Source organism: Pleurodeles waltl, chromosome 4_1, assembly GCF_031143425.1.
Source record: "Pleurodeles waltl isolate 20211129_DDA chromosome 4_1, aPleWal1.hap1.20221129, whole genome shotgun sequence".
NCBI lineage: Eukaryota > Metazoa > Chordata > Amphibia > Caudata > Salamandridae > Pleurodeles > Pleurodeles waltl.
Window position 1 is genome coordinate 23596289 of NC_090442.1, and position 27815 is coordinate 23624103.

Here is a 27815-nt window from a genome sequence, read left to right on the forward strand (position 1 = left end):
CAATGTGAAGAGGAACGCATTGTGAAGAAGAGTGTTAATGGCGTTACCTTCGGTATATACTCCCTGAAGAGTTACCTCTGTTATATACTCCCTGAAAAGTTACCTTTGTCATATAATTTCTGAAAGAGAAGGAACAGCAGCTGTTAGGGAACAGGACTCATGCGATGTTTAGTGAAGGGTTTGCTAATGCGCTGCTCTGTCTCTGTATAACTAGCTCACGGGTGTGTCCATTGTGTTTCTAGCACACACGTGTGTCAATGCGCACTTTGCCTTGTAGGATGCAGTTCTTTTACAAAGTGTTTGTCTCCATTGAATTGGTGCACATGCACCTTGCATTTGAAAGTATTACTCAATAAAGCATGTTTTGAGTTATTAATTAGTTTGTACATGACTTAAAAGAGAGAACATAAATCAATTAAAAAAACTGTTGATGAATTACAGTAACAAGTCCTTATGCACCAGTCTGCGAAGAGCTTCTTGGTTAATGAAGTGCGTCTCTCTTTCCATGACCTGTTTTTGCTAAAGCTGTAACTAGTATCTGGGTACTACGCAAGCACCAGTTCTTTACTATGTTACTCTGTGGACACTGATAAATCACCTCCGTTTCAGAAGTAAATAAGATGTGACGTGATCAATACAACACTTAGTTAAATATCTGTGTATGGTGAAATATCCCTGGTAAGTTTCAAAGATGTCAAAGAAGAGATGTTTTGACAACCAGTTAAATATTGTGTATTCACATTCCATTATGGGTCCTTTTAGTGATTTTAAATCTCTTTACATCCAACAGGAAACAAACCTTGGAGGCACAGAATAATTATGAATAATGAAGACAGCACTGTAAACCTGCAAAACATGGGCAGAAATGGGCAGAAATTAGGAGCTTCAGTATACAAGAAAACATCAGTGCAGTCAGGGACAGGCAAACCTGAACATAGAGTGAGGGATCCATGAAGAAGCAGTCAAGGCCAATTCAGTGACTGTATGAGTCTCTGCTGTGGGCCTCCACGCCACAAGACTAAGAAACGAAATTAGGTTAACAACACTGACGAACCACCTCCTTTTTAAACAAGTGTCCATCACCAGCTTTGATCTTGGGATCGGTACGATGTGGTTACAGAAGTGCTCTGCTCCCTAAAATGATAACAAACCATCTTTCAGGGGTTTAAGTGTATTGCACACTGTTTCGGGCCAAACCACAGCAACGAGAGGAAAGCACAACAGAGTGGAGCCAGACAACTGAAGTGTAAAGGAAAGAGGGGTTCTGTAATCCAAAATACAGAGTGAAGTTCCAGTTTGCACCAACCAGAAAGAGGATGTAACTTTACCTTCCGTTGTGTAAAACCATTATCCAATCTAAAGGTACAATCGACAATTGACCTTAATTATTAAATCAGAAACCAAGTGTCCCAAATACCACACTCACACAGGGAATGTGAGAATAACAATTACTTAATCAACCATGTTGGCTGGTCAGGAAGCCCAGACATCGGATGAAAACAAATATATACCCAATCCGGAGACACAAACCAAGAAAGAAGTATCGGACACACGCAGCAAGAGCTTTAGTTTGTCATCATTACCAAAGCACCATCGGCAAACGCACACGGGTGAAAAACCATTCACATGCACTGAATGTGCGAAGAGCTTTAGTCAACTATCATCTCTACAATGTCATCTGCGAACACACACTGGGGAAAAACCATACCACTGCAATAAATGTGAAAGGAGTTTCAGTCATCCGTCAACACTAATGAATCATCAGCGAACACACAGGGGAAAAACGTTAAAATGTAGCGAATGTGTCAAGAGCTATAGTTCTTTACCAAGCCTAAAACAACATCAGCGAATGCACACAGGGGAAAAACCTTACCATTGCAGTGAATGTGGAAGTAGCTTTAGTAAATCTTCAGCACTGCGGAATCATCAGCGAACGCACACAGGGGAAAAACCTTACCATTGCAGTGAATGTTGGAAGAGCTTCAGTTTATTATCAAACCTAAAGCAGCATAAGCGAACACACACTGGAGAAAAACCATACCATTGCAGTGAATGTGAAAGTAGTTTTAGTGACTCTTCGACATTAAGGACTCATCAGCGAACACATACAGGGGAAAAACTTTTCAAGTGCAGTGAATGTGTGAATAGCTTTAGCCAGTTATCACACCTACAGAGTCATCAGCGAACACACACAGGGGAAAAACCATACCACTGCAATACATGTGAAAGTAGTTTTAGTCAACGGTCATCATTAAGCTTTCATCAGCGAACGCACACAGGGGAAAAGCCTTTCAGCTGCAGTGAATGTGTGAAGAGCTTCAGCCAGTTATCACACCTACAGAGTCATCAGCGAACACACACAGGGGAAAAACCGTACCACTGCAATACATGTGAAAGTAGTTTTAGTCGCCGGTCGACATTAAGGATTCATCAGCGAACACACACAGGGGAAAAGCCTTTCAGCTGCAGTGAATGTGTGAAGAGCTTTAGCCGGTTATCACATCTCCAAGTACATCAGCGAACACACACAGGAGAAAAGCCATATGATTGCAGTGAATGTGGAAGTAGTTTTAGTGACTCTTCAACATTAAGGAATCATCAGCAAACACACACAGGGGAAAAGCCGTTCAAATGTAGTGAATGTGTGAAGAGCTTTAGCCGGTTATCATACCTCCAAGCCCATCAGCGAACACACACTGAGGAAAAACATTAAAATGCAGTAAATGTATAAATAACTTTTTTAAGTTATTGGAACTCCAAAGACATCAGCAAACACACACAGGGAAGAAACCATACTGTTTCAATTATTGTATAAGTAGCTTTAGTGAGTCTTCAAGTGAAGGAGTCCTCAGCGAACACACAGAGGGGAAAAGCCAATAAAGTGTAGTGGATGTGTGAAGAGCTCTTGCCAACTGGCAATACTGCAGTGCCACAAGCAAAAACATACCTAATTTAACACACTCAGGAATAATCTTACGATGCAGCAGATTTGTAAAGAACATCAGAATATTAACAATATTACTGACCCAGCTGTGGACGTAGATAGAAGCAAAATGCAGTAGTTATTGTGAGAACAATGAATTACAGGAAATGATAGAATTACAATTATGTAGGACATTAATATATGAAATGGTAAAAAGTAAATGTTAGAAGACTCAACAAGCAGGAAAGAAGAAAAACACAGATATTTATAGAATTACAAAAGTATCTATGCCCTGCGATTGCACATTTCTCTACACATAGCATCTGTCAAGAAACACTTTTGAGACAAGCACACTGAGGACTAGTTTATTCTGTTTGATTTGTAGAGCACATGGCTACCCAAAGGCTTTCCAGTGCTTAGAAAAACCAACATAACCCACATTGTTTCTGCATCCAGATCAGGAGAACGGCTAGTTCATGAACAGCCAGGTTTTCAGAGATTTTCCAAAAGTGGGTTCTGTATCCATTTGGCACAGTCTGCTCGGCAAGGAGTTCCATAACTTGAGGGCCAGATGCACAAACGAGCGGCCTCCCTAACTTCCTGTAAAAGAAAAGAAACGTTTGTTTCTGTTTGTGAAAAAGAGTTACAAAGAAAAACATCCAAGTACAACTGATCACTCTACCTGTAAAAGCAACCTTATGAACAGTGCTTGTGCTAACAAGGGTATTTTCAGCGAACTTATGAACTTAGGGCCAGATGTATCAAGGGGCTTTACCCATTCTGTGTCTATGGGAAAAAGTGTTTTGTGCATATGGCCCTTAGTGATAAAACGCATAAACTCAACACACCCAACCCCATACTCGTTGACTCTTGTCTTCATGTCACTCCCCCCGCTCCTGCTGCCCAGCACCTCAAGGCTGCTGACTAGCTCTCAGCCCCCAAGGCCGGCGGTTCAGTCCCCACGGTCCACCCACTCCACGGCTTCTGGTATTTGGCACCAATAAGCATTCTGCTTTTGTTATTACAGTTTAGTAATTGGTAAATTTAGCTTCTGTAGTCTATTTCTGTTTCTCTTGACATTATTGTTTATTGATGTGATTTTCCCTCTTTTCTTTGTTTAGCGGTTTGATTTTCCAGTCATTTTCTGTTTAGTAGTTTGACTTTTGTTCTGTTTGTTATGCTCACGCCCACTGCCGTCCTGCCTCCCTCTGAGCCCCTCCCACCTCACAGGACTACTAATGGAGGCCGCTGCGCAATAGCGCAGTGGGCACACTCAGCAGACTTACCACTAGCATGCCAAAGGTGCTCCAAAGACAAGCCTTTCTGCACCCCTCTGTGCCTGGACCACACCTAGTGCCAGGAACCCTGTCCCTTCGCACTTTCACAGATACTCCTCCACAGAGCTCCATGCCCTGAACCCTAGATGTATCTTTCACCTGCACTCACTGCTGCTACTCCTCCACCCCAGGACAAACCATCATCACAGCCAGGTCACCCACACCGACTGGGGCCCCCCTGGAACAATTAACATGCCTCCTTCTCAGCGCCATATCTCTCTGTAGGCGTGCGTGCTGAACTTGGGGAAACCCTCTCCAACCTCGCCCCTACATAACCGTCATTACAGAGTTCTTGCTTACCCCCAACATCAGCCCCTGACATCTCCACGGGAACACCCACCGGATATCAACTGAAACACCTAACCCACACCAACAGACGGGGGGCAACATTGCAATCATACACAAAGAATCAATTAACTGCACCACCACAAATGGCAACACCACACATGAATTTCCAGATCTGCATGGGCGAAAATACCACCATCAAAGGCACCCTCGCGTACACGCCACCTGGACCCAAAGCTGGCCTCGGCGATGCCATCACAGAATTCATCTCCCCACTCATCATTGAATCCGAACACTACATCTTCTTGGTAGACCTCAACTTTCACCTGGACGACTCCTCCGACCCCAACTCCGCCAATCTCCTAGAAAGACTAGACAACATCAGCCTCAAGCAGCTGGTTTCAGACCCCATTCACAAAGCCGGACACATGCTGGAACCCATTTTCACATCCAGCAACAGAATAAGATACAGCCACACCTCAGATTTCACCTGGTTTGACGACTTCATAGTTCACTTCACCTTCTCTGGTCCCCCCACACCACCTCAACCATACCAGTGCCCCCTTTTGCAGCTGGACCAAGATTACCCAGCAACACTGGACCAACACCGACAGCACAACTCAACCAAATGTCACCAACAGCCTTAATCAGGCAGTACAGAATTTCAACAGCTGGATCACACATACCGTGTACAAAGTTGCTGCAACAAAACCACCCAAACCCAACGGACCCATCAAACATGGCAGCTGGTACACCCCAGAACTCAGGGCAGCCAAACACAGGGGTAAACACCTGGAAAGAAGATGGCGCACAAGCAAGGACCTCACCGACTGAGATGCCTTCACAACTGCCATAAACAACTACCACCGCCTAATCAAAACCATTAAAAAGGAGGCCCTAACCCGCCACCTCGAAACAGTGCTAACCAAACTAAGGTACTCTTCTCCATCATCAGAGAGTTTATGTGCCCGTTGGCCACTGAAAAATCAATCCCCTTCTCGCAAGAACTCGTTATCGCCCTAGTCAACCAATTCCACAGCTACATTCACACCGTCGATAAAAACTTCGATCCCCAACCCTCTGACCTCCTCCTCATTCCAATGACCACCACCGCCACCCACTCCCTCACCACCTGGAAGCAACCCACCACACGAACACAACTTCTCTCATGAACCCCATCCACTCCGAAGCACCAACCGACCCCTGCCCCCCACCGACTTGCCCCCACAAAACCCTGGAAAAGGTCATCAACCTCCAACTCACAGAGCACCTGGACAGAAACAGCATACTGGACCCATCCCAATCAGGCTCCAGAGCCAACCACAGCACCAAGACAGCCCTTGTCACCACAACAGATGACATTCGCAGATGATTTGACAGAGGAGAATCAGCCCTTCTGATCCTGCTGGTACTTTCCGCAGCCTACAACACCCTCTCACACCACAGACTCTGATGACGTTTAGCTTGTCCTCTCGCTTTCAACAGGCCCCACCAGAGCGAAAACCAACTTCCACAACTGCATTAAGAATTTATCTACCTGGATGAGGGTCAACTGCTTGAATCTCAACACGGACAACACAAGTTCTGATCTTCGGCAGACACTAGTCCCTCTGGACCGGCTCTTGGTGACCATGGGAACTCGGACCCACCCCCTCTCTTAATGACCACGCATGCAACCTAAGCATCGTCCTCAACAGTGAGCTGTCCATGAGAAGTCCGGTCAACACCATCTCCTCAGCCTGCTCGCACACACTACATGCTCTGCAAAGTCGTGAAAAGGCTCCTCGTCTGCACCAGAAAGACAGTGACCCAGGCCCTCATCACTATCTGACCAGACTACGGCAATTCACTCTAGGCAGGCACCACCACCAAACTCATGCGAAGATTCCACATGATCCAGAACGAGCCACTAGGTTGATCCTCAACCTACCCAAGAGAACTCACATCACCCAGCACCTGAGGGACCTCCACTAGCTCGTGATCCTGGAAAGATATAACTTCAAACTCTTAACCCACGCCTACAAGGCCCTCCACTGCCTACACTTCCATCAACCTCGCAGGAACCTTCACTCCGCGCACCACACCATTGCCTCAATCCCACGCATTCAACAATGCTGCTTGGGAGGGCTCTCCTTCTCTCACCTTGCTACCAAAGCCTAGAAGGCCCTCCCTCACCACCATCACTAACCAACTTCAGAAAGGGACTCAAGACCTGGCTTTTCAAATATCATTGGCAGCAAGCACCTGGATACCCACTCGGGAGATAAGCAGCATTCTACAAATAACTCTTGATTGATTGACTGTTTGACTCAAACCAATTTAGGAAGCACACACTGGACAGTATTCACAGCTGATTGTGGTGTTTGGGTGGTTCATGCATGCATTTTGCACCTTTTAAATCTGGTGCAGTGATTTTGGCCTTGTTGGGCCACTTAAATGTATTTAAAAACATAACGCTAATGTGGTGCAAGGAGGCACTAGGCCCTCCCAAATCTAGGCCTGTATATTTCTCATGAGCAAACAGTGAACGCCTATGATCCAGTTGAAAGCCTCAGACCACAAATGATATTGACTGCAGCATTGTGAATCATTTGGAAGCCACCTATGTTTTGCTGAACCACCAGATACAGAGTGTTCTCATAGCCCAGCCTTGATCAGAGGACGTTCACCAATACAATATGGTGTATTACTAAATATAGACCCTCAGAATATTGTGATACAAGAATATTGAGGGCAGGATATTGAGGGACAAAATATCAAAATGTACGAATCATAATCGGAAGGATAGATTTACTATTCCTAACTCCACATCTATGTACCTTGAAGATATGTGGAGGATAAGCACGTACATATGGAACTAGGCATAGAAAATCTAGACTTACCTGTCAGTATTTTGGGTTCTCTCTATCATGGATCATCTTCACCACCACGCAGCTGTCGTGGGTCCATTTCAGAGCTTTGCTTGGGCACACATATTTTAGCTTCGGCCTGCGATCTGTGTCTTTTGCCTAGCTACATGCTTCATTTCATTTATTCATTTTAATTCATTTGAGCATAACTGGCTTTTAGCTGGGATGTTTTATTTTTCTAATCAACTACTTTTCTATGAAAGTGTTGCTATCATTTCCCTTGCATGATATTTGATGTGTACCTCTGCCCAAGGCTGTACATGATGACCATGGTATTGCCTCCACAAGAGTACGCAGCCAATCTTGACACTTAGGCACATGATCACATCAGGCCTGTTTCTCAGAAAACAACATGTTTTGTTATTAAAAAGTTATAAAAATATTGTGCAGGCCAAAGAAGGTTAGAGAGGTCATTCCAGCCAGAGGAGCCATCCTTTGCTGTGTGCCACTTCATTGCATTTTTTATGACCTCAGTCCTGTCTCTGCAGCCAGCCGAGGAGGCGACGGGCAGGCCCCTGCTTCTCAGGTATGGGGGTGGATTCCTTCCGCGGACTAGTACAGGCAGAGAAGGGCTACCACTGCTCTCACTAGAAGAGTAGGTAGGTAGTCGTAGGGGTTTGTAGAATATGCTTTTTCCATTACGCTGGGATTGTTTATCTGCTTTTCTCTTATGGTAACCATTTTTATTGTGCTATGTCTAATCATCCTGATAACCGCAGCTCATATATTTTATCATAGATTGAAGTCTTTTCAATAAACACTCTGAAAACTGTCCTGCATCTCTTTGTCTGCCTGTGCTTGTTTTAGACTGAAGGGCTGGGTGTGGGGCAGCAAAGTCAGTGATTATGTTGGGTTGTACAATTTAATCCTGAGAGAGCACATGCTCAGTATTTGCTTTACAGAGTTGCACCAGCACCTAGTTGACAGTAAGCTGACTGATCTTGCTGAGGAGGCAGACCTCTAAGCTAGCTCCAGTGTCCAAAAAGGTATCTGGGGGACACCCAGGAGAAAGTGGGGGGAGAAAAACTTAAAAATAAGTTCTGTAAAGGCCCCCAAAATAATTTCAAAGGGAATTGTGATAACCAGCCCCAGACTGATTCTAAAAAGAAAGGGTTCTTTGATCATCAGACAGGGAGATTTGTACCCCAATGTGCAGAGTGCTACATGCATAGCCACTCTTAGGGCAATTCCAAATGTCCAAAGAGGGCACAGCCCCCTACTGGTCGGCAGACACCTGGGTTGACCAGTGTAGTGCTAGGGGAGCAGATAGTCCCAGATAGTTTTGGAGAACAAACAGAGGTAACCCTAGTGTCCCTGGAGGATGCAGATATGGTGGCAAAAGCCCACATGCCTGCCAATACTTCCAAGTATAGGCAATGGGTCACCATTAAATGGCAACAGGTAGAGGCTCTGCATGACACAGGAGCCAGCATGACAACTGTCAAGTGTCAGCTGGTGTCAGTAAAGCAGGGCCTACCGAACATTCCACCAAGTCTTAGTCACTGCCAATTGTGATAGCCATCTACCGGTGGCTCTGGTTCCTGTTGAGTGGTGGGACTCTGGTACTCCGAAAGTCGCTGTGAGCCCTCTCATGCCTGTAGATTGTCTGTTAGGCAATGACCTGGAGCACACTATCTGGAGGGAGGTAGAGCTCAGGTCTCACTGAGATGATAGAATTGCCTATGTTGGTCTGTATGGGCATCTGAAGCCTGGAAAAATAGCCCAGACAACTGCCAAGGAGAGGAGCAAGGGGCATGGGAAACCAGTCCCTGAAGTTCCTTTGGTGGAGGCTGACAGGGTCCCTGAGGAGGAGGCCTCTGCACCAACCAGGGAGGGTACTGCTTCCCTAGGTGACTTACCTGAGCTTGCGGGCTGCCAAGTTGAGGATGGGCCCACCAGGGAGGAGATATGAAAAGCACAGAAAGAGTGTCCCAATTTTGAGGGCTTGAGGTGACCGGCCTCAACCCATACAGCAGGTATCACCCAATCTACTGAGGGAATGATCTCCTCTACAGCGAGACTAAGGTTCCAGGTGCTGGCAGAGAACATAAGGTGGTCCCCCAGTGTCACCCCAGTGTTACCAGGTCATCCTACTGGGTCTGGCTCACGACATACCCCTGGCAGGACATACACCTGGCAGGACATTTAGGGCAAGACAAGCCCTTCAGCAAAATTGCTGTCCACTTTTATTGGCCCCAAATGAAGACAGCCTCAGATACTTTCTGTACGTCCTGTCCCACCTGACAGGCCAGTGGGAAGTCAGGGAAAAATATGAGACCTCCCCTGATCCCACTTTCTGTCTTTGGCACCCAGACAGGAGGTAATGAAACACTGGTTTGACCAGAAGGCCAATTTGATAGAGTTCCAGCCTGGCTAAAAAGTATGGGTCATGGAGCAGGTAGAGCCCAGATCTCTCCAGAACCGTTGGACTGGCTCATACAAAATAAAGGATCATAAGGAGAAGGCCAACTAGTGGACCTCTCGACCCACAGGAACCCACTAAGGGTGCTCCATGTGAACTGACTCAAGCCTCACTTTAAGAAGTCCAAAGTGAGCATGCGCCTTGTGACCGATGAGGGTGTGGAGGAGGAGAGTGAATCTCTCCCTGAACTCCTCTCTGCACAAGAGAACGATGGGTCAGTGGAGGGTGTCAACCTATCTGACTCTCTGACTCCCTGACCCCGGAGCAGCGAGGTGACTGTCACCCGTTTCTTGGGCAGTTTGCCTCACTCTTCTCACTCACCCCTGGACTCACACATCTGTGTGGCCATGACACTGACACAGGAGACAGTCTCTTTAAAGAACAAAATTCACAGGTTGTCAGACAGGGTGAGAGCCAGTATCAAAGAGGAGGTCACCAAGGTGCTAGCTTTAGGGGTCCTTGAACCCTCTGACAGTCCCTGGTCCAGCCGAGTGGTATTTGTACAAAGGCTGCCCACACGGCCCCAAACCAGAACCGTGGACTACAGAGGGCCCAGTTCCATCACCAAGACTGACGCCCACCCCATCCCCAAAGCTGATGAGCTCATTGACAGGCTATGCGCAGCCAAATTCCTCCATACTTTTGATTTAGCATCAGGGTACTGGTAGATTGCCTTGACTGAAGGAGCAAAAGAGAGGTCATTGTTGTCAACCCCTGAGGTACATTACCAATTACGGGTGATGCCCTTCGGTTTGAAGAATGCCCCTGCTACCGTCCAGTGGTTGGTTGTGGCTGGCATGCAGGCTTTCTATGCTGCCTACTTAGATGACATCACAGACTATTGTGCCAGCTGGGAGGAACTCCTGCATCTCCTCCAAGAGGTGCTTTGGGCCCTGCAACAGGCAGGACTGACAATCAAGGCCAGCAAGTGCCAGAGTGGACGCAGTTCCGTGGTGTATTTGGAACACATGGTAGGTGGTGGCAAGCTGCAGCCCCTCCAGGCCAAGATTGAAACAATCATGGCATGGCAACCAGCTAAAACACAAACTGAAATGAGAGCCTTCCTAGGCCTCACTGGCTCTTACAGATTTGTTAAGGGATATGGCACCATTGTTGCCTCCTTTACTGAGCTGACTTCTAAGAAGCAGCCCAGATTGGTGAACTGGACAGAGGCTTGTCAGAAAGCATGTGATTCCCTCAAGGAAGCCATGTGCACACCATCTGTGCTCAGAGCCCCTGATTAATCCAAGGAGTTCATAGTGCAGACAGATGTCTCAGAGCATGGCATAGGGACAGTCTTAACACAGCTGAATGAGGAGGGCCTAGACCAACCAGTAGCCTTCATTAGACGGAGGTCACTTCCTCATGAACAGAGGTGGAGTGCCATTGAAAGAGAAGCATTCGCTGTGGTATGGGCACTGAAGAAGCTGAGACCATTCCTGTGTGGGACATATTCCCGGACCACACAGACCACAGGCCCCTCAGATGGCTCATGCAAATGTGGGGTGAAAATCCTAAGCTCTTGAGGTGGTCCATCTCCCTACATGGAATGGACTTCACAGTGGCGCATCACCCAGGGGCTGACCACTCTAATGCTGATGGTCTTTCTAGATTCATCTGCCTTAGTGATAAGAGCTTCCAAGGGATTGGATAGCTCTCCCCACTTTCAGCTGGGGGGGCCACATGTTAGACCTGATAGCCTTAGGGTGGTCACCCCCAACTGTTTGCCTGTCTCCCTCCATTTTTCTGATTCTGTTTTTGCTGGTTTTAGGACTATGTACACTTTAACACTGCTGACCAGTGCTAAAGTGCTTGTGCTCTCACCCCTAAACATGGTAACATTGGCTCCTACCCAATTGGCATATTTAATTTACCTATAAGTCCCTAGTAAAGTGCACTATATGTGCCCAGGGCCTGTAAATTAAATACCACTAGTGGGCCTGCAGCACTGGTTGGGCCACCCGCATAAGTAGCCCCTTCACCATGTCTCAGGCCTGCCATTGCAAAGCCTGTGTGTGCAGTTTTACTGCCACTTCAACTTGGCATTTAAAACTATTTCCCAAGCCTTAAACGATGCCCTGCCTGAAAGTAACAAGCTAGGTTACCTGTATTTGACATGCAACCATTACCCTAGAGATGACCCACGCTGCGATGTCTGGCCTGGCCTTAGGGGCAACTACCACCCAGTTAGCACCCCACTAGCCCAAATATGTAATGATACCCACTGTATTCACCCCCTTGTGGCTACTGTGAATCCCTCAAACACCCATCCAGCTAAGGGTACGCCACCGCCAGTATGCAGGCCATCAGAGAGGTCAGGGTCTGACCGGTACCCCTTCCTCGTTGGGAGGCCATCCCCAGCTGGGCCACCGTGGTCTTCCGTGCCCAGCATCTCAGTTCCTCCCACTGTTTCCGACAGTGGGTGCTCCCCCTGCCATAGCCCCCAGGGTCCGCATATCCTTGGTGATGGCACGCCATAATCCCTTCTTTTGATGGGCGCTGAACTGCAGAAGCAATAAAGATAGAACACCATTACAGTAACAGTCCAGCCTATCACACCCATGGCCCACCATACCCGTTTCCATCACCATTGGCACATACATAGCCCAGCTCACAACATGTACACCGCCAATAGATAATCCTCCCCTTACACAATGCCTTCACACACATCTCCATGCATCCATGCCACATGCATCGTGCCCACAGTGTGCTCACCTGTTGGTCTGGAGGCCCATACAGCAGTCCGTACTGGGGTAGGACCCCATCCACCAGTCGCTCCAACTCCTCCGAAGTGAAGGCCCTTTCCCCGTTCACATGGGCCATAATAGGTTCCAGACACAGGTCACAGCAGCACATCCAGTGTAGGTCTTCTCCTTTTGAAGGTTAGGAAACAAGTGAAGAATCAGATAGTAAATGGCGGTCATGTCCGCGGCCATGTACACATTCACCACCGGCATACATCCCCATTGGCCACTGTACTCCATAGGGCCCAATATTATGCAATGAGGAATTGCACGTTTGTGCATGACCGCCAACTGCAACGCTGCCCAACATCAGTGGAATTACCTCACTTCCACCTGATCCTCCAAGCAGGACAGGCGGTCGCCATTTCAGGTGGGGGTGAACAGGCGTATAGAGAGTTGCTGCGTCACAGGATAAATAGGCACATACTTTGAAATTTACACTGTCCCAATACATAAGTGCACAATGTGGACTGCTGTTGTGGTTTAGTTGTTCAAATTGTGACAGCCTACTCACTCTTGTGTCCCCTAGATACCTACTGCTGCGGATGAATAGGAGATGGAGACATACCCCCGTGTACAGACCCCTGGTGGACTTAGCTAAACTGGAGGACAGGCACATAACACTCACCTATAGACTGGACAGGGCCACAATCACAGAGATGTGTGCCCAGTTGGAGCCAGACCTGATCTCATCTATCCATCATCCGACTGGATCCCCTCTTGTGCAAGTGCTATCAGTTCTCCATTTCCTGGCAACTGATTCTTTCCAAGTGACAGTGTGCTTGGCAGCAGGAATGTTACAGCCAATGTTCTCAATTGCGCTGGCAAGAGTGTTGTCTGCCCCGGTAAAACACATGTGCAGCTACATAGCTTTCCCCCAGGTGGAAGATCTGGCCACTGTGAAGGCCGGATTCTATGCAATGGGACATATCCCCAATAATATTGGGGTGATTTACAGGACACATATTGCGTTTGTTCCCCTCCCGCCAGAATGAACAGGTGTACAGGAATCGTAAGAGTTTCCACTCCATGAATGTGCAGATGGTGTGTCTGTACAGTACCTCTCCCACGTCAATGCTAAATATGCTGGGTTGGTGCATGATGCCTTTGTCTTGAGGAACAGCAACATCCCAAATGTGATGGTCCAACTACAGAGGTGCAGGGTGTGGCTTATAGATGAGCCTTGGTCCCCACCCGGTGTATGTTAGTGATGTTAACCTCATAGGATAGTGTGTGGCTAAATGTTGTCCTTCACTATTTGCAGGTGACTCTGGCTATCCACAATTATTGTGGCGCCTGACCCCTGTGAGGAATGCCAGGACAAGGGCTGAGGAACGTTATAATGAGGCAGATGGGCGAACCAGACGGATCATTGAGAGGACCTTTGGCCTCCTGAAGGCCAGGTTCAAGTGCCTCCATCTGACAGGTGGATCCCTGTGCTACTCACCCGAGAAGGTCTGCCAGTTAGTAGTGGTAGGCTGCATGTTGCACAACCTGACCCTCAGACGCCATGTACCTTTTCTGCAGGAGGAGGAGACTGTAAATGCCCCTGTGGCTGCAGTGGACCCTGAGGACAGTGAGGATGTGGAGGTAGAGGATGAGGATGTGGACAACAGAACATCAGTTATACGTCTGTACTTCCAGTAACACACATGATATAGCTGTTTCCATCAATACAAATTTTCAATACATGAAATACTAGTAGTCAAGTTTTGTCCAAGGGTGTTTATTGTAGTGCTAAGAAATTGAGGGGAAAGTGCAATGGAATGGGGTGATGATGGAGGAAAGTCCAGGGTATTGTTCCAGTCTGTTTGTAGCACAGGTGCCATGTCCAAGGGGACATAGGAAAGGGAGCAGTGGCAGTTCAAGGTGGACTAGGTGACTGAGTGTGACACAAGGGCAAAAACAATCAGGAGAGTCTAATTTCCTGGCAGTGGTTTGGCAAGTGTCTCTGGCTTCTGTCTGGTTCGCAGGGAACGTTTGCAGGGTGGCTCACCGTCTGCAGAGGGAGGGTACTGGTGGCCTGTGGGTCCTGTGGCGGGGCCTCCTGCCCACTAGCGGCAGTGGAAGTGGAGGGCTGTTCGGTTGACTGGCTAGTGGTAGGGGCCCGCTGGTGTTCTGTTGCCTCCCTCGTAAAGTTGGCCATGTCTGCCAGCACCCCTGCTATGGAGATCAGGGTGTTGTTAATGGCCTGCCAGTCATCCCTGATTCCCTGATACTATTCCTCCTGCAGCCGCCTGTTCTCCTGCACGTTGTCAAGGATCTGGCCCATCGTTTCCTGGGAATGTTGGTAGGCTCCCAGGATCTCAGAGAGATCCTCCTGGAGGGTCTGTTCCCTGGTCCTGTCCTCTCCCTGCCACACACCAGTCCTTCCAGTTTCCCTGTTGGCCTGTGCCCCTGAACGGTGTGCCCACTGCCACTGACCCCAGGTCCCTGATTGTCTTGGGTATGAGGTGTGACCGGGGGTCCCAGTACAGGTGGGCACACTGATGATTGACTTGTCCTGGGGGACAGAGGTGTGGGTAGGCTGGGTGGGTGCTGTGGTGTTGGATCCTGATGGGGGAGGCTCTGTGGTTGTCTGTGATTGTGCTTGGCTGTCCAGTGGTCCCTGATGGGCCAGGTAGGTCCACCAGATCCAGAAGTCCAGAGTTACTGTCATCACTAGGGGGCTCTTCTGTTGGGGGACTAAATAGTGGTGGCTCCTCCTCTCCACTGACAGTAGCTGGGGTACCTGTGGGAAATAAGTGATGTATTATTCTTCAAGTGTATGACATTTGGACATCCCTGGCTTCCCCTCTATCATTGGCGTTGCCCTGACAGCTTTTGCTTGTGTATGGTGATATATGTATTGTGCTAGTATGCTGTGCATGCTTTAGTGATGGGTGTCCATGCAGGCCTGGGAGGGGTGTCCATGTATTGGTATGGCATGCAGGGCTCGGCATTGGGGTTAATCGGATGCACTATAGGTTCAGTGTGTGGGTTAGAGTGGAGTGATGGGAGTGAGGGTGTGAGATGGCATGCAGGTATTGGGGGCTGGTGATAAGTAATAAATGTTGACCCACCAGTGTCCAGTCCTCCGGCAACTCCAATGAGTCCCTTAGGATGCAGTAATGCCAGTACTTGCTCCTCCCATGCTGTGAAGGAGGAGCTGGGGGTCCACTGCCATTCCTCTGTATGGCGAGCTGGTGTCTTGCTGCTACGGAATGTACCTTCCCCCATAGGTCGTTCCACCTCTTCCTGATGTCGTCCCTTGTTCTTGGGTGCTGTCCCACGGCGTTGAACCTGTCCACGATTCTCCGCCATAGCTCCATCTTCCTTGCAATGGAAATCTGCTGTACCTCTGCTCCAAAGAGCTGTGGCTCTACCCTGACAATTTCCTCCACCATGACCCTTAACTCCTCCTCAGTGATGCAGGGGTGCCTTTGTGGTGCCATGGGTGTTGTGTGATGTGTGGTGGTGAGGGTGTGTTTGGTAATGTGGTGGGGTGTGTGATGTGGAGTGTGTGAGAGGTGTATGGGTGTGAGTGGTTAGTGTGTGTCTAGTTGTCTCTGCTTTTCTTCTCAGTCTCCTGGTAGCAACTGGTGTTCGCAAGGGGTTGTGGGTAATGTGTGTGTGTGTGTTTTATAGTGGTATGGGTGTGTAGGTGTGGTGTGTGTATGAGTGTCAGGTACTTGCTTTTAGTATTGGCCAATGTGGTGTTGTTTTGTATGTGGGTGTCCATTCTGAATGCGGCTGTATGTACCTCCAGTGGTTTACCACTGTTGAATGTCCGCCATGGTGATTCGTGGGTCATAATGTGCTGGGTGTTGTTCTGTTGGCATAACGGTATGGGTAGTGGTGCCACCACTTTACCACTGACCTTTGGTCTGGCGGATTTGTGTATATGGCAGAATTCTGTCAGATTGGTGTGTGTGTGTGATAATATGGTGAACGGATATCTGCCACCGCGGCGGTATGTTGGCCGCCGTCAGCATGGCAGTAAGCGGGATTTACCGCCCATGTCATAATGAGGGACTATTTTTTTATTAAAATTCAAAAATTCAGAACTTAAAAAGTACTTACCCAATTTTGATGATCTTGGTCTTAAAATGTTTATGAAAATGTTGTACATTGGTCTCGAGTTATTCTTTTGAGTGTGTGTCTTGCTTCATTGATACTGTGTGTACAAAAAATGATTTGCACTTCTCCAAGACTAAAATAACTGCTCGACCAAGCTACCATAAAAATTAGAGCATTAGATGGTTTACTTTTTATCTCCGTAAGCCAACATGTGGTTGTCCGGACCATCTGCACAGTGTATCTAGCTATGCACGCTACACAGAGGGTCAGTCTCCTACAGCTGTGAATATGGCGTGTTAGAAAACAGGACACCTTAATTATCACTGAAGGAGCCTCAACTGTTAAAACAGTAGGAATTGTGATCTCTTTGTAGATGTTGTCAGAGATGAAAAAAGACTACAGAAATAGTGGCCAGATATAGAAAGCATTTTTGAGTTCGCAAACTACCCCTATTCACAGAATTTGTCTGTTGGTGGCAGCAAAAATGCTTTTTTAAATGTACAAACACCGAATTGCGATTTGGTAATTTGTGACTGAATTGTAATTTGCATTTGTGATCCATTTCTATGACTGATCTAACAATATGGATTGTGATAGGTCATGGCCATGTACTCTAATCAAGAGTATCAGGCTCCTGGCCAATCTCAGTAAAAAGACTGCTACATAGCTCTCCTACAGGACATCCAAACGCCCCAGGTAGAACATGTTAAAAAACATAGCAGCTTCCTGGCCCCGTCCTGCTTCGGATGCTGAATGAGTTATGACTCACCCATGTGTCTCCTCCTGACACGTGTTAACTTTAAACATGGCAGTCATCTTAGAAGAAATAATTAAATAAATGTCCTAAAACAGAGCACGCTAAGTAGGGTAAAAGTCACTGGGTGACGGGGGCACGGCCTGCAAGCCAGAAGGCTAAGCCATCTACTCAATTCCCAATAAAACCAACTAGGATCCACTACACCCTCCCCATTGCCGGAACAAGTATGACGCCAAAATGACAGTGGAGGAAGTGCATGAACCCATAGCTAAAATGCTCTGGGCTGAAGTAAGCTAAACTCTACTTAAAATCAATTACAAAATAGCTAAAACATACACAGAGACAAAATGTCGACCATGACAAGCACAGCAGGCCAACATGAAAGGCAATGTTGGCATACCTTCGAAATTTTAGACTAGGTCAGTGCTCAAATTTATTTAACAGTAGTCATGATCTTGAAGAATGTATTCAAAGCCATCAAAAGGAAGGGCATCCAGGATGGAAACTACATCGTCAGATGTTAGATCGATGACAGGATTGGCAGACGGATTCACGGAACAATATTGCGCAGCAGTCTCAGGCGCAGGATCACCCGCGAAGGCAGCACCATCCAAAGTGCCGAAAGGAGCCAGATAATCCACCACGGGCAGCTCATAAGTGGCCTCGCGAATCATCCTCAGTCTCATGGGGCACGACCGTGAATGAACCGTCATCAGGAACATCAGCATCTCTTCGTCCATAGGAGGCACTGGCGGAACAGCAAGGCACATCGAAGGCAGATGTTTGAAGAGGCACCAGGTGCAATGAAAGACTGGTTGCACACATCATAAGACTGGTCGGAATGACAAAGACCAATCAAGCTCCAGTTCCTCCAGCATCGGAGCACCAAAGACTTGTGCCACGTGATCAGGGCACAGCTGGGCTGGTGGTAGTAGCTCCATTACTCCTGTTAGCTGAAAAGGTACAACCACTTTGAATCAGGAACAGCAGCAGCAGTATCCCACCAATCAGTGCCAAAGTCACAGGAAAGCCACCAAACACACTTGAAAAGAGTGAATGGATGGCTGAAGGAATGACTCTGAACACAGTCTGGAAGATGGACACAAATCCAAACCCGGCAGCCTTAAAGAAATGCACAACCCCTGTAGTGCTCGAAGCGTTGAATACCAGCTCTCCAAAGTGCTTAAGAGAAAGTTGGTATTTAATTTGGATTGTATCTCGGCTGATGATCTCGCTATCAGGAGAGCATACGTCTCTCTAGCCGATGTTAATGCAACTTGTTTCTGGAGCAGTAGCGCATTTAGTCTGCTCAGCTTGTCATAATTTACATTAGTAGTATAAATGTGAGGCCACATTTCTGCTACTCTTATCTTTTGCATGGGGGGAAATAAAACATGTCCACAACAAGTTACAATCTTAGAGACTGAAATTGCGTAGGCAATTCCTGGTCTCATACTGCAACAGCTTTGTTCATTCAGGACAGTTTGGCAGTACCCGGGTCTGTGCTAGAGACTCGGGGATCATGGAATTGTCTCCCCAATGCCAGAATGGCATTGGGGTGACAATTCCATGATCTCAGACATGTTACATGGCCATGTTCGGAGTTACCATTGTGACGCTATACATAGGTAGTGACCTATGTATAGTGCACGCGTGAAATGGTGTCCCCGCACTCACAAAGTCCGGGGAATTTGCCCTGAACGATGTGGGGGCACCTTGGCTAGTGCCAGGGTGCCCACACACTAAGTAACTTAGCACCCAACCTTCACCAGGTGAAGGTTAGACATATAGGTGACTTATAAGTTACTTAAGTGCAGTGGTAAATGGCTGTGAAATAACGTGGACGTTATTTCACTCAGGCTGCAGTGGCAGGCCTGTGTAAGAATTGTCAGAGCTCCCTATGGGTGGCAAATGAAATGCTGCAGCCTATAGGGATCTCCTGGAACCCCAATACCCTGGGTACCTCAGTACCATATACTAGGAAATTATAAGGGTGTTCCAGTATGCCAATGTGAATTGGTGAAATTGGTCACTAGCTGTTAGTGACAATTTAGAAAGCAGAGAGAGCATAACCACTGAGGTTGTGGTTAGCAGAGCCTCAGTGAGACAGTTAGTCATCACACAGGGAACACATACAGCGCACACTTATGAGCACTGGGGCCCTGGCTGGCAGGGTCCCAGTGACACATACACTAAAACAACATATATACAGTGAAATATGGGGGTAACATGCCAGGCAAGATGGTACTTTCCTACAAGAGGGGACTGGGAACTACCCAAGGGACCTCTGGGTCTACTGTGCAGGATCGGCCACATGGTGAAGTTTGATGTTGTCAATGGAAACCTTGCTTTGGAACCAGGCAGCAGTGGTAAGATGACAAATCTGGTACCTTATATTCCCAGGACTTGGACCAGTGCTCTGTTAGATGGGCCGAATTCATTCTTCACAGCAATCTTCTCACAAACCAGATCCCCAACTTTAGGAATCTAGCCTGTAGAAGTTGTTGGCAAATCCCTTATTCCTAAGGTGGCAGCACTGGTGGATGAATTATCATCACAAAATTGGTGAAGCTCCTGTAAGACAGTGAGTTGTTCATTTATGTCAAAAGGTGTGTCTGCTGCCACCAAACCAGGGGCATCTAGATCTGGGACATAAATAGGTATCCCAAAGAGAACCTCATACGGAGGGCGTCCCCCGAAGGACCATCTTGGCAGATTATTCAGTGCTTTCTGGACCCCATATAGGTGATGAAGCCAGCTGCTGCCAGAACCTAATACTCTAGCTGTTAAGGACTGCTTTAGATCTCGATTCCTCCTCTCCACGACTGAATTACCCTCGGGATGGTAGGGTGAGGAGTCATGGAGTTCAACACCAATAGTCTGCATAGTGTCCCTGAATGCCTTAGAGGCAAAGGCAGGGCCCTGCTCTGAATGGAATGCTGCAACCGCATATGTACTGATAAAGATCAGCTAGTCTTTTATAACAGTTCGAGTGACAGCCGACTGCTGTGGCCATACCCACAGGAATCTAGAACAAGAATCTACAGCGACTAAGATGTACTTGCATATACCATCAGGTTATAAGAGACCACAGTGGTCCAGGTACACACATTGTAGTGGCCCGTTGGACACTAAAAGGGATGTCTGCTGTGGGCGTTTGATTTTTGAACCCTTTATCTGTGGGCATATGACACAACTAAGGACATATTGCTTGGTCTGTTTGTAGAGACCTGGCCACCAGAACCATTTCTGCAAGAGTGTGATTGTGGCTGCAATACCAGCATGTGCAGAGGCGACACCCTCATGTGCTGCTTTGATGATTTCTAGTCTCTGGTCCTGGCTGGGGACCACTCAAGCTCCAATCCCAGGAAGTGTTGCATATGCGACATTCTTTGCATTGATATGGTATGAATATTTTGTAGGGTATGCTTTAGGAAGAGGCTTGCCGTTCAGCCGGAGCTTTCATTGCAGCCAAAATTTCATTATCCAATCTCGTTTGGGAACGAGCCACTGCAACAGAATCTGTAGCTACTGCAGATTTGGCCGCTTCGTCAGCCAAAGTGTTGCCAATAACGTGTACTCCTACATGTTGTGGCCCAATGAACGAACTACATGAGCATTCATTAGCTTATCCTTAAGATCAGCCCCCCCCCCACAGAGTTCTGTGTTTTATGGTGTTCCCCTTTGAGTCTCTAAACCCGTTTGATTGCCAATGAATGAGATACTCATTGCAGGACTGGACACAGTAGTACAAATCGCATACAATCAATATGAGTTGTCCTGGATCCATATGTTCTAGCTCTAGGATAAGGGCCTTAACTTCAGCCAGCTGAGCTGTGCAGTCCCCCAGGGTCTGCGTGTAGGTATTGTGATGATGGAATATACCATCCTTCATCCCTCCGCTCACGGCTGCGCAAACAGCTGAGTACTGATGTTTAGTACCTACAGCTGGTTGTGCTGAACCATCAGTGTAAATGACAGTTTGGTATCTGTCAAGTGGCAAGATATCTAGCAGTGCGGGGTACTCCTGTTCGTATTGGAGATATTCTTGTGTTTGAAGTTTGGGATCAAATATGTAATCAACCTCGGTGGCAGTCAGGGAGGTTGCCCATGGAATCCAACGTGGATGTAATGCTTTAACATTAGGAACGCTTGCTTTGGTGACAGCTTCTAAGGCTGGCACAGGAGTAACAACAATAATGCGTTTCCCTTGGGCAAGTGGCCTCTCCTTGATGACAGCCATCTGTACAGCAGTCAGAGTTTTTTCTTATTCTGCATTGCAATATAAATGTGATTTATATACTACGTCATCATGTCGACCTTGTTAAAGGTGACATAAGTGAACCCAATGGCACCACCAATTATTCTGATGACAAAATTTGTTTTGTTCTCACATGTGTGTAAGTGTTTTGCTTCTAGCATGTCCTGTTGCAATCCTCTAAGGATGCTTGTATGTTCAACTATCCAGTGTCTGCTAGAAAAATCAGGGCATATTAAGTCATGAAGTGGCTTGATGCATTGTGCATAATCAGGAATGTATGGTCTGCCAAAGTTGAAGAAACCAAGTAAAGACTGTAGTTTCTTGATCGCATTTGGTGGCTTGGGTTGAGCAAATATTTCTAGAAAGTGTGGGCCAGACTGTTGCCCTCGTTTGATAGTTCGTATCCCAGGAACAATACACTGAGAAAGGCTATTTTAGCTTTTTAAAGTTGAATTTGTAGAAAAGGGCTGCGAATCCTAGAACGATTCGATCGACCCTGGCAAAATTAATGTTGAGGTCGTCATTGGTGAGATAGATATCCTCCACATAGGACCACGCTTCAGGATCAATATCATGCAATGTTGATGTTACACGGGCCGGAAACAGCCCTGGGCTGTTCTTATAGCCTTAGGCCAAACAACAAAAGCATTTTTGTGAGCCAAATGGGAATGCACTCAGATCCCGACTTTCGTGTGCTAATTTCTGCCAGAAAAAAACATTGGATATATCCAAGGTTGTTTTATATTTTGTATGCACTATGGCCCATGTTTATGCTTTGTTTGTGCCGTTTTAGCATAATTATTTTCTGCTAATATGGCGCTGACCAAACTCCATATTTCTATTTTGATGCTAGTGTCCAAATAATGGACTTAGCGTCATGTTGTAGATGCGGTAAGCTACCTTGCGCTAATTAGGTGCAAGGCAGGCGTTCCCATCCACAACATGATGCTAACCCCCTAACGCCTTATTTATACTTTTGCGCAGAAATGATGCGAACGGAGTAGGCGGACCCAAATAATGGCGCTAAGCCTGCTTAGCGTCATTATTTAATGCTATCCAGCCTAGCACAATTTTTGTCCCACTAGCGCTTTTTTCCCTACCGCCTCCTGGCTAGCGTCTTTTTCTTAGACACTAGCCATTCCTTAGCACCTGCATGCGGCATTCCATAGATATGGCGCCCGGCTGTCGCTGTGGAATGGTGCTAAAGATTTTGATGCAAATAGCGTTAGCATAGTTTTGTGTCAAAAAGCATAAATATACCCCTTTGTTGTTAATTGCTGTGCTGTGTGAATTTTGTATTGCATGTGTGCATGTAGACTGTTTAAGTGTCTGTAATCTAAGACTATTCTATATGAATGGTCGGGTTTTGCAACGGGGAATAACAGCTTATTAATTGCAGGGCTCAATTGCTCCCTGGTACTCGAGCTGAATGAGGATCTCCCTCACTGTAGCTTTGACTTCGTGTTTAACAGGATATTGTGGCTGAGGCTGGGATGTAGACCTGATAGGTGTTACATGACAAGGAGAATCCTTCCCATAACCTACATGGTTGCCGTATAGCACAGGTGCCTGCGCTAAAGCAGAGTTGACAGCATAGGCTTGTTTAACCCTTCTGGAACAAGATCAGAGAAAGAAGACAATATTAAATCTTCCACATGTGGGAGCTTACGGACGTGCTCAGGTGGCCAGTCCCTCTCGGCCAATAGGATATCACGACTAAGTTCGTCCCAGAATATCACACTAATGGTGCGCTCTGTGTCTCTCTCAATTTGGATATTTAAATCGTAAACCCTGTCGGGTGGGAGAACGTGCCCGTTGCTGTCTCTACTGCAATAAAGTCGCTAGTTGCTGTCTCATCCAGATGATCTTTCAGACTCTGGAGACATATCGTGACCTCTGCCGCACTGTCCAGAAGTGTCAAGGCCCACGTCTTGTTCTTCAGCATTGTTCTCAAGAGTACTGGCATTTTTAATTGACAGTGCTGCCAACGTTTTCTTTTTAAATTGTGTGTTGTGCTGTGGGACCCACTCACTCGCTACCTCTATCCGGTGCGAGCTGAAAAGTACGAGAAGGACGTGAATCAGTATATCTGTCTGGAGCTTTTATATTTTCTCTATTTCTGAGATTATATCTCCTGTCGGAGTGTTCCGGGTGTGGAGAATCTGCTCTCTGACTTCGTCTGTGTTTAATTTGTTTTTGTTTATCCCAGCGCTTCTTTGAACCCTCCTGTGCTTGTTTGATACTGTCCTTAGGGGTGGTACTCGGTATTTCAGGCTTTTTCGGCTTGGCTTTCAAACTATCCCATCCTATACTGGTATAGGTATCCGAAATAATTTTCAGTAGTTGTTTTTCCTGTTCCAAATGTGGAATCTTTCTGAGCCACAGGCGTATAGCCAGTGCTACTGCATCCACTTTTATGTTAGTAAGTATTATTGAGGAGACTGTGTCAAAGTTACGCATTAGTTTCACCCTCAGATCTAGGGCTGGTGCAGCCCCGTGCTCATTCTGAATTTGTTTTAACACCTCCGGTAAATTGGCAAGTGTCGTGGTACCATGTGTGGTAGTATATATATTGCAGCGAAGTCTGTACCCCATGTGGCGCAGTCATCCACTGAGGGAACCATGTGAGAATTCTATGTTTTTCCTGTGGTCCCGTATGACGAAACACAGCTTTCAGCTGATTGGTTTTTTTGGGCTATCCAGAACGGGATCTTCTCTCGTTCTGTGGGCACTTTGCCGATGATAGAATGTACAGTTTGGGTATTAATCCCAGCAGTAGGCAATTGGAATCCAGCTGGTGCTGGTGGTGCTTGACGCGCTGGTGTTGTGTTCAGAGTTTGCATTACGAACTGAACAAGTCGTCTATATAGTGTTATTAGCTCATTGTAAAGATTCCACAGATCAGCTGCATATTTCGTATATCAGGGTGAGATGTGTATGTGGTAAACATAGGCCACGCTGGTCCGTCATTACCTAATGGCCGTAATCTTACATTTTGTATTACGTGTGATAGGGCGCCAATAAACCAGTTCTCATGTTCTTGATAAGTAATCAGTATTTCAAGATACAGGTATGCTTGGTACCATTGTGGTACGTTTGCAATTCTGCATGTGTGGAATGTGAATGTAGTGGGGTCATCCTCAGGAAAGGTGTCCAAGGAATAGAATGTTTTTGTTTGGTAAGCTTCACTAGCTTCTACAATAAATGTAACATCCTGCATCATCTGTTAAGCCATGTGCTATGAGATGTAGTGTTAATGCATGTCTGACATTCTCAGGAGTGTCGATGGCGCTAGCCATATTAACAATGGGTAAAGAGGTGGAACACCAGATGGAGAGAAAGACCTTCTAAGAGTTTGAGCTCGAACAACCCACAGCCTAGTTAGTTACTCCCTGTTCAGCTGAGGAGGATCTTCCCCAAGACCACGGACGTCTAGGTATAATGGTACTTACGATACTTAGGATACCTGTTATGTTTGAGAAAGAGATACTCAGAGCATCCGTAAATGAGTGCTTAAACACCATTGTTGGTGGCACCATGACGGAGTTGGACTCTTGCTCTAGGCAAGACTGCTGATTTGGGGTTGACAGCACTTTTGTTTGTAGGTGACTATGCCAATCTTACAACAAGCCGCAACTGTTGGCCCAACCCTTCTGGCTCACAAGCAGTCCCTCACCAAAAACACAAACAGTAAAAGGTGATTTGTGGTAGCCTTTACGCATATATTCAAGAGTGCGACATCTCAGGGGAGTTGTGGGTAAACAGAGCTTACCTTTTTCTCACATGAGCAACAAGTCTCACACACATGCAATGAAGGAGATGCAGTAACGTTTTCAATAGGTTTTATTAACATGACTCCAATCTACTGTAAAATGCATGGGCTGCATTGATTTGGATAATGAATAATGCAAGAAACAGAATTGTAAAAACAAGAATCATGAGTACAAAGACCCCCACCATCTTGCAATAACATAAGATGTAAAATAGGTGTGAAATAAACCCTAATTCCCTAGCGTGCTGAGCCTAATCTCTAACCTAAAGAGAGCTAGGTTTGATAAACCTAATCTGCCAGTACCATGTCCATGAAAAGAGCCCCCATTCCTCGTTGCCTTGGAATGAGGCCTCCAGATCAAGCTCCGTGGTGACACGAAGGCTGGGTCAGCATCAAGGTGACGTGCGGCATAGATAGCATTTATGGCATCTGGTAGGAATCCCTCTGATAACCCTGGCTGCGTGAGATGTATTTATACAGATCTTGTAGGACCCCTGACACAGGTATGTTCCCAAACAATAGATAAGAAAGCATCTTTGAGGCGGTAATTATATAAACAATTCCCTGAAAAGATACATTATGCCCTGGTCACATGTAAGTGGGAAAGTAAATAATGTGAAAACCTACGTATATCGGTTTGTCTTTGAAGCTTATAGTGACGCCTTTACAGAATGGCACAGATAACATGAAATCAAAACATCTTCCTAACTATAAAACATGGCAGCCATCTTAGAAGAAATAGTTAAATAAATGCGCTAAAACAGAGCAAGCTAAGTAGGGTGAAAGCCACTAGGTGACGGGGGCACAGGCCTGCAAGCCGGAAGGCTAAGCTACCTCCTGAATTCCCAATAAAACTAAATAGGATCCACTACAATTTAGGAGAGGTGCACAAACTTTCACTCTGTCCATATAGTGGGAAAGTGCCCCAGGCCTTAAGGCCACTAAAGGAGAATCAGCTAAACCTAGAGGAAAAAGCAAAAAGGTCTGGGGAAACACTAGCTTAGAGTATCAGGTCTAGCACAAGGCCATATGGCTCATCTATGACTTTTGTACTATTGTTAGTGGGAGCTTTAATTCAGAAGGGCTCTGTGATGCATGAAGGATATGGCACCCTCAAGACTCTGCATACACCCACACATCAGCCGCCCACAAGACTGTGTCGTGCATTGACCTATCCTGCTAGGGGGTATCTATGATCATGCACTGCTTCTGATGCTCCTGGGGTTGTCAGCCCTGCCCAACACCTTATGTGGTGTTTTAATACATGAACTTTGAGACATCAGGACTGCTCCATCTATGTGAGGGATCAGGGCTGCTCAGACTGTGGGGAATCTGAGCTCCAAACTTATTTTGAAACTAACTGTGGTACAGTGAGCTTGGTTGGACCCTTTGGGCAGCTACCAAACTCACCATTAAAGGCATTGTAGAAAGTTACATCTGTTGTGGTGACAAAAAAAAAAATAGGTCAAATTATGACTCTGGAGACCCAAACCCTAGCCCTTGAGCAGCAAGCGCTGATAGGACCCTTTGAGGAGATGGACCATCGTCTCATGGTGGCTAGGACAAAGGTGAAACACATCTCGCTTGAGGAGGTGTGACAGTGTTAGAGAGTGTCCACAATGCGAGCCTATGAGCACAGAGACAATACTTTGAAGCTCTTATATTGGTTGGCCACCTAAGAGATTGCAAGTTTTGAGAGGTGGGTAAAGACCCGTAACGCGGATATTGTACTGGTGTTTGCATACTGTTATAGAGCCTTGTATGAGCACAGACTACGGTTTCTGCAAGAGACAGCACACTAGCAAGTGAAGATCCCCCAGTCACTTGCTAGTGGCCTGGACCAGCCGATTACACCTAATGAAATTGATGAGGCACATACAGACCTACCCCCTGGTAAAACCCCCAAGCCCGACGGATTTCCTGTTGAGTATTATCCGAAATTCCCCAGTCTCCTGGTCTCAGCCGATCTCAGTAATCAATGGTGAGATAAAGCTGTTTGCCAAGGTCCTGACCAACTGTCTGTGGCGGACCCTGCCCTACCTGATCCACCTTGATCAATGTGGCTGCATACCGGTCCGAGGCACCCAACACTGCAATTGTAGAGTCCAACTAGCTGTCTCCCAAGCTCACAGTCTTCTAGGACCTTCTGCCCCGCTCATGATAGACTTTGATAAAGACTTTTGACACAATGGACTGGCCTTTCCTCACCATAGTTTTGGAATGAGCAGGAAACGGGCCGTACTTCCACAAGCATGTTGGGCTTTTGTAGTTTAATCCAGTATCACAGATGCAATATAACGGGTCCCTCTCCATCCCTTACCGATCCACAGGGGCATCCAAAAGGAC

At 46.8% G+C, this 27815-nt stretch overlaps 2 pseudogenes; one reads left to right on the forward strand and one right to left on the reverse strand.

The window, feature by feature from the left end:
* LOC138287281 (zinc finger protein 271-like) overlaps positions 1-27815 on the reverse strand; it is a 523545-nt pseudogene that overhangs the window by 204177 nt on the left and 291553 nt on the right.
* LOC138286930 (zinc finger protein 850-like) overlaps positions 1-27815 on the forward strand; it is a 227688-nt pseudogene that overhangs the window by 70846 nt on the left and 129027 nt on the right.